The following is a 7,247-nucleotide window of genomic DNA, read 5'->3' on the forward strand; positions in this document are numbered from 1 at the left end:
TTGAGGATTGCGCTCAAATCAAATGTCCTAGAACCAAATTTCCACATGTAACTACTAGATTGTGATAAAATACACTAATGGGTGAAGTTTGGTTGACTTCTGCGCAGCGGTTTGGGAGTTAACATCAAAATTACATTTCTCGGCCATATCGCATAGATCTCACTGTGAAAAGGCTTAAATGGCTTTTTTGACCTAAGTTTGAGGATTGCGCTCAAATCAAATGTCCTATAACCAAATTTCCACATGTAACTACTAGATTGTGATACAATACACTAATGGGTGAAGTTTGGTTGACTTCTGCGCAGCGGTTTGGGAGTGAACATCAAAATTACATTTCTCGGCCATATCGCATAGATCTCACTGTGAAAAGGCTTAAATGGCTTTTTTGACCTAAGTTTGAGGATTGCGCTCAAATCAAATGTCCTAGAACCAAATTTCCACATGTAACTACTAGATTGTGATAAAATACACTAATGGGTGAAGTTTGGTTGACTTCTGCGCAGCGGTTTGGGAGTTAACATCAAAATTACATTTCTCGGCCATATCGCATAGATCTCACTGTGAAAAGGCTTAAATGACTTTTTTAATTAAGTTTGATGATTGCGCTCAAACAAAATTTCCTAGAACAAAATTTTCAAATGTAACTACTAGATTGTGATACAATACACTATTGGGTGAAGTTTGGTTGACTTCTGCGCAGCGGTTTGGGAGTTAACATCAAAATTACATTTCTCGGCCATATCGCATAGATCTCACTGTGAAAAGGCTTAAATGGCTTTTTTGACCTAAGTTTGAGGATTGCGCTCAAATCAAATGTCCTATAACCAAATTTCCACATGTAACTACTAGATTGTGATACAATACACTAATGGGTGAAGTTTGGTTGACTTCTGCGCAGCGGTTTGGGAGTTAACATCAAAATTACATTTCTCGGCCATATCGCATAGATCTCACTGTGAAAAGGCTTAAATGACTTTTTTATTTAAGTTTGATGATTGCGTTCAAACAAAATGTCCTAGAACAAAATTTTCAAATGTAACTACTAGATTGTGATACAATACACTATTGGGTGAAGTTTGGTTGACTTCTGCGCAGCGGTTTGGGAGTTAATATCAAAATTACATTTCTCGGCCATATCGCATAGATCTCACTGTGAAAAGGCTTAAATGGCTTTTTTGACCTAAGTTTGAGGATTGCGCTCAAATCAAATGTCCTAGAACCAAATTTCCACATGTAACTACTAGATTGTGATAAAATACACTAATGGGTGAAGTTTGGTTGACTTCTGCGCAGCGGTTTGGGAGTTAACATCAAAATTACATTTCTCGGCCATATCGCATAGATCTCACTGTGAAAAGGCTTAAATGACTTTTTTAATTAAGTTTGATGATTGCGCTCAAACAAAATTTCCTAGAACAAAATTTTCAAATGTAACTACTAGATTGTGATACAATACACTATTGGGTGAAGTTTGGTTGACTTCTGCGCAGCGGTTTGGGAGTTAACATCAAAATTACATTTCTCGGCCATATCGCATAGATCTCACTGTGAAAAGGCTTAAATGACTTTTTTAATTAAGTTTGATGATTGCGTTCAAACAAAATGTCCTAGAACAAAATTTTCAAATGTAACTACTAGATTGTGATACAATACACTATTGGGTGAAGTTTGGTTGACTTCTGCGCAGCGGTTTGGGAGTTAACATCAAAATTACATTTCTCGGCCATATCGCATAGATCTCACTGTGAAAAGGCTTAAATGGCTTTTTTGACCTAAGTTTGAGGATTGCGCTCAAATCAAATGTCCTATAACCAAATTTCCACATGTAACTACTAGATTGTGATACAATACACTAATGGGTGAAGTTTGGTTGACTTCTGCGCAGCGGTTTGGGAGTGAACATCAAAATTACATTTCTCGGCCATATCGCATAGATCTCACTGTGAAAAGGCTTAAATGGCTTTTTTGACCTAAGTTTGAGGATTGCGCTCAAATCAAATGTCCTAGAACCAAATTTCCACATGTAACTACTAGATTGTGATAAAATACACTAATGGGTGAAGTTTGGTTGACTTCTGCGCAGCGGTTTGGGAGTTAACATCAAAATTACATTTCTCGGCCATATCGCATAGATCTCACTGTGAAAAGGCTTAAATGACTTTTTTAATTAAGTTTGATGATTGCGCTCAAACAAAATTTCCTAGAACAAAATTTTCAAATGTAACTACTAGATTGTGATACAATACACTATTGGGTGAAGTTTGGTTGACTTCTGCGCAGCGGTTTGGGAGTTAACATCAAAATTACATTTCTCGGCCATATCGCATAGATCTCACTGTGAAAAGGCTTAAATGGCTTTTTTGACCTAAGTTTGAGGATTGCGCTCAAATCAAATGTCCTATAACCAAATTTCCACATGTAACTACTAGATTGTGATACAATACACTATTGGGTGAAGTTTGGTTGACTTCTGCGCAGCGGTTTGGGAGTTAACATCAAAATTACATTTCTCGGCCATATCGCATAGATCTCACTGTGAAAAGGCTTAAATGACTTTTTTAATTAAGTTTGATGATTGCGTTCAAACAAAATGTCCTAGAACAAAATTTTCAAATGTAACTACTAGATTGTGATACAATACACTATTGGGTGAAGTTTGGTTGACTTCTGCGCAGCGGTTTGGGAGTTAACATCAAAATTACATTTCTCGGCCATATCGCATAGATCTCACTGTGAAAAGGCTTAAATGGCTTTTTTGACCTAAGTTTGAGGATTGCGCTCAAATCAAATGTCCTATAACCAAATTTCCACATGTAACTACTAGATTGTGATACAATACACTAATGGGTGAAGTTTGGTTGACTTCTGCGCAGCGGTTTGGGAGTGAACATCAAAATTACATTTCTCGGCCATATCGCATAGATCTCACTGTGAAAAGGCTTAAATGGCTTTTTTGACCTAAGTTTGAGGATTGCGCTCAAATCAAATGTCCTAGAACCAAATTTCCACATGTAACTACTAGATTGTGATAAAATACACTAATGGGTGAAGTTTGGTTGACTTCTGCGCAGCGGTTTGGGAGTTAACATCAAAATTACATTTCTCGGCCATATCGCATAGATCTCACTGTGAAAAGGCTTAAATGACTTTTTTAATTAAGTTTGATGATTGCGCTCAAACAAAATTTCCTAGAACAAAATTTTCAAATGTAACTACTAGATTGTGATACAATACACTATTGGGTGAAGTTTGGTTGACTTCTGCGCAGCGGTTTGGGAGTTAACATCAAAATTACATTTCTCGGCCATATCGCATAGATCTCACTGTGAAAAGGCTTAAATGGCTTTTTTGACCTAAGTTTGAGGATTGCGCTCAAATCAAATGTCCTAGAACCAAATTTCCACATGTAACTACTAGATTGTGATAAAATACACTAATGGGTGAAGTTTGGTTGACTTCTGCGCAGCGGTTTGGGAGTTAACATCAAAATTACATTTCTCGGCCATATCGCATAGATCTCACTGTGAAAAGGCTTAAATGACTTTTTTAATTAAGTTTGATGATTGCGCTCAAACAAAATTTCCTAGAACAAAATTTTCAAATGTAACTACTAGATTGTGATACAATACACTATTGGGTGAAGTTTGGTTGACTTCTGCGCAGCGGTTTGGGAGTTAACATCAAAATTACATTTCTCGGCCATATCGCATAGATCTCACTGTGAAAAGGCTTAAATGACTTTTTTAATTAAGTTTGATGATTGCGTTCAAACAAAATGTCCTAGAACAAAATTTTCAAATGTAACTACTAGATTGTGATACAATACACTATTGGGTGAAGTTTGGTTGACTTCTGCGCAGCGGTTTGGGAGTTAACATCAAAATTACATTTCTCGGCCATATCGCATAGATCTCACTGTGAAAAGGCTTAAATGACTTTTTTAATTAAGTTTGATGATTGCGTTCAAACAAAATGTCCTAGAACAAAATTTTCAAATGTAACTACTAGATTGTGATACAATACACTATTGGGTGAAGTTTGGTTGACTTCTGCGCAGCGGTTTGGGAGTTAACATCAAAATTACATTTCTCGGCCATATCGCATAGATCTCACTGTGAAAAGGCTTAAATGGCTTTTTTGACCTAAGTTTGAGGATTGCGCTCAAATCAAATGTCCTAGAACCAAATTTCCACATGTAACTACTAGATTGTGATAAAATACACTAATGGGTGAAGTTTGGTTGACTTCTGCGCAGCGGTTTGGGAGTTAACATCAAAATTATATTTCTCGGCCATATCGCATAGATCTCACTGTGAAAAGGCTTAAATGGCTTTTTTGACCTAAGTTTGAGGATTGCGCTCAAATCAAATGTCCTATAAACAAATTTCCACATGTAACTACTAGATTGTGATACAATACACTAATGGGTGAAGTTTGGTTGACTTCTGCGCAGCGGTTTGGGAGTGAACATCAAAATTACATTTCTCGGCCATATCGCATAGATCTCACTGTGAAAAGGCTTAAATGGCTTTTTTGACCTAAGTTTGAGGATTGCGCTCAAATCAAATGTCCTAGAACCAAATTTCCACATGTAACTACTAGATTGTGATAAAATACACTAATGGGTGAAGTTTGGTTGACTTCTGCGCAGCGGTTTGGGAGTTAACATCAAAATTACATTTCTCGGCCATATCGCATAGATCTCACTGTGAAAAGGCTTAAATGACTTTTTTAATTAAGTTTGATGATTGCGCTCAAACAAAATTTCCTAGAACAAAATTTTCAAATGTAACTACTAGATTGTGATGCAATACACTATTGGGTGAAGTTTGGTTGACTTCTGCGCAGCGGTTTGGGAGTTAACATCAAAATTACATTTCTCGGCCATATCGCATAGATCTCACTGTGAAAAGGCTTAAATGGCTTTTTTGACCTAAGTTTGAGGATTGCGCTCAAATCAAATGTCCTATAACCAAATTTCCACATGTAACTACTAGATTGTGATACAATACACTAATGGGTGAAGTTTGGTTGACTTCTGCGCAGCGGTTTGGGAGTTAACATCAAAATTACATTTCTCGGCCATATCGCATAGATCTCACTGTGAAAAGGCTTAAATGGCTTTTTTGACCTAAGTTTGAGGATTGCGCTCAAATCAAATGTCCTAGAACCAAATTTCCATATGTAACTACTAGATTGTGATAAAATACACTAATGGGTGAAGTTTGGTTGACTTCTGCGCAGCGGTTTGGGAGTTAACATCAAAATTACATTTCTCGGCCGTATCGCATAGATCTCACTGTGAAAAGGCTTAAATGACTTTTTTAATTAAGTTTGATGATTGCGCTCAAACAAAATTTCCTAGAACAAAATTTTCAAATGTAACTACTAGATTGTGATACAATACACTATTGGGTGAAGTTTGGTTGACTTCTGCGCAGCGGTTTGGGAGTTAACATCAAAATTACATTTCTCGGCCATATCGCATAGATCTCACTGTGAAAAGGCTTAAATGACTTTTTTAATTAAGTTTGATGATTGCGTTCAAACAAAATGTCCTAGAACAAAATTTTCAAATGTAACTACTAGATTGTGATACAATACACTATTGGGTGAAGTTTGGTTGACTTCTGCGCAGCGGTTTGGGAGTTAACATCAAAATTACATTTCTCGGCCATATCGCATAGATCTCACTGTGAAAAGGCTTAAATGACTTTTTTAATTAAGTTTGATGATTGCGTTCAAACAAAATGTCCTAGAACAAAATTTTCAAATGTAACTACTAGATTGTGATACAATACACTATTGGGTGAAGTTTGGTTGACTTCTGCGCAGCGGTTTGGGAGTTAACATCAAAATTACATTTCTCGGCCATATCGCATAGATCTCACTGTGAAAAGGCTTAAATGGCTTTTTTGACCTAAGTTTGAGGATTGCGCTCAAATCAAATGTCCTAGAACCAAATTTCCACATGTAACTACTAGATTGTGATAAAATACACTAATGGGTGAAGTTTGGTTGACTTCTGCGCAGCGGTTTGGGAGTTAACATCAAAATTATATTTCTCGGCCATATCGCATAGATCTCACTGTGAAAAGGCTTAAATGGCTTTTTTGACCTAAGTTTGAGGATTGCGCTCAAATCAAATGTCCTATAAACAAATTTCCACATGTAACTACTAGATTGTGATACAATACACTAATGGGTGAAGTTTGGTTGACTTCTGCGCAGCGGTTTGGGAGTGAACATCAAAATTACATTTCTCGGCCATATCGCATAGATCTCACTGTGAAAAGGCTTAAATGGCTTTTTTGACCTAAGTTTGAGGATTGCGCTCAAATCAAATGTCCTAGAACCAAATTTCCACATGTAACTACTAGATTGTGATAAAATACACTAATGGGTGAAGTTTGGTTGACTTCTGCGCAGCGGTTTGGGAGTTAACATCAAAATTACATTTCTCGGCCATATCGCATAGATCTCACTGTGAAAAGGCTTAAATGACTTTTTTAATTAAGTTTGATGATTGCGCTCAAACAAAATTTCCTAGAACAAAATTTTCAAATGTAACTACTAGATTGTGATGCAATACACTATTGGGTGAAGTTTGGTTGACTTCTGCGCAGCGGTTTGGGAGTTAACATCAAAATTACATTTCTCGGCCATATCGCATAGATCTCACTGTGAAAAGGCTTAAATGGCTTTTTTGACCTAAGTTTGAGGATTGCGCTCAAATCAAATGTCCTATAACCAAATTTCCACATGTAACTACTAGATTGTGATACAATACACTAATGGGTGAAGTTTGGTTGACTTCTGCGCAGCGGTTTGGGAGTTAACATCAAAATTACATTTCTCGGCCATATCGCATAGATCTCACTGTGAAAAGGCTTAAATGGCTTTTTTGACCTAAGTTTGAGGATTGCGCTCAAATCAAATGTCCTAGAACCAAATTTCCATATGTAACTACTAGATTGTGATAAAATACACTAATGGGTGAAGTTTGGTTGACTTCTGCGCAGCGGTTTGGGAGTTAACATCAAAATTACATTTCTCGGCCGTATCGCATAGATCTCACTGTGAAAAGGCTTAAATGACTTTTTTAATTAAGTTTGATGATTGCGCTCAAACAAAATTTCCTAGAACAAAATTTTCAAATGTAACTACTAGATTGTGATACAATACACTATTGGGTGAAGTTTGGTTGACTTCTGCGCAGCGGTTTGGGAGTTAACATCAAAATTACA

The sequence above is a fragment of the Corythoichthys intestinalis genome, unplaced genomic scaffold, assembly GCF_030265065.1.
Source record: "Corythoichthys intestinalis isolate RoL2023-P3 unplaced genomic scaffold, ASM3026506v1 HiC_scaffold_30, whole genome shotgun sequence".
Classification (NCBI taxonomy): Eukaryota; Metazoa; Chordata; class Actinopteri; order Syngnathiformes; family Syngnathidae; genus Corythoichthys; species Corythoichthys intestinalis.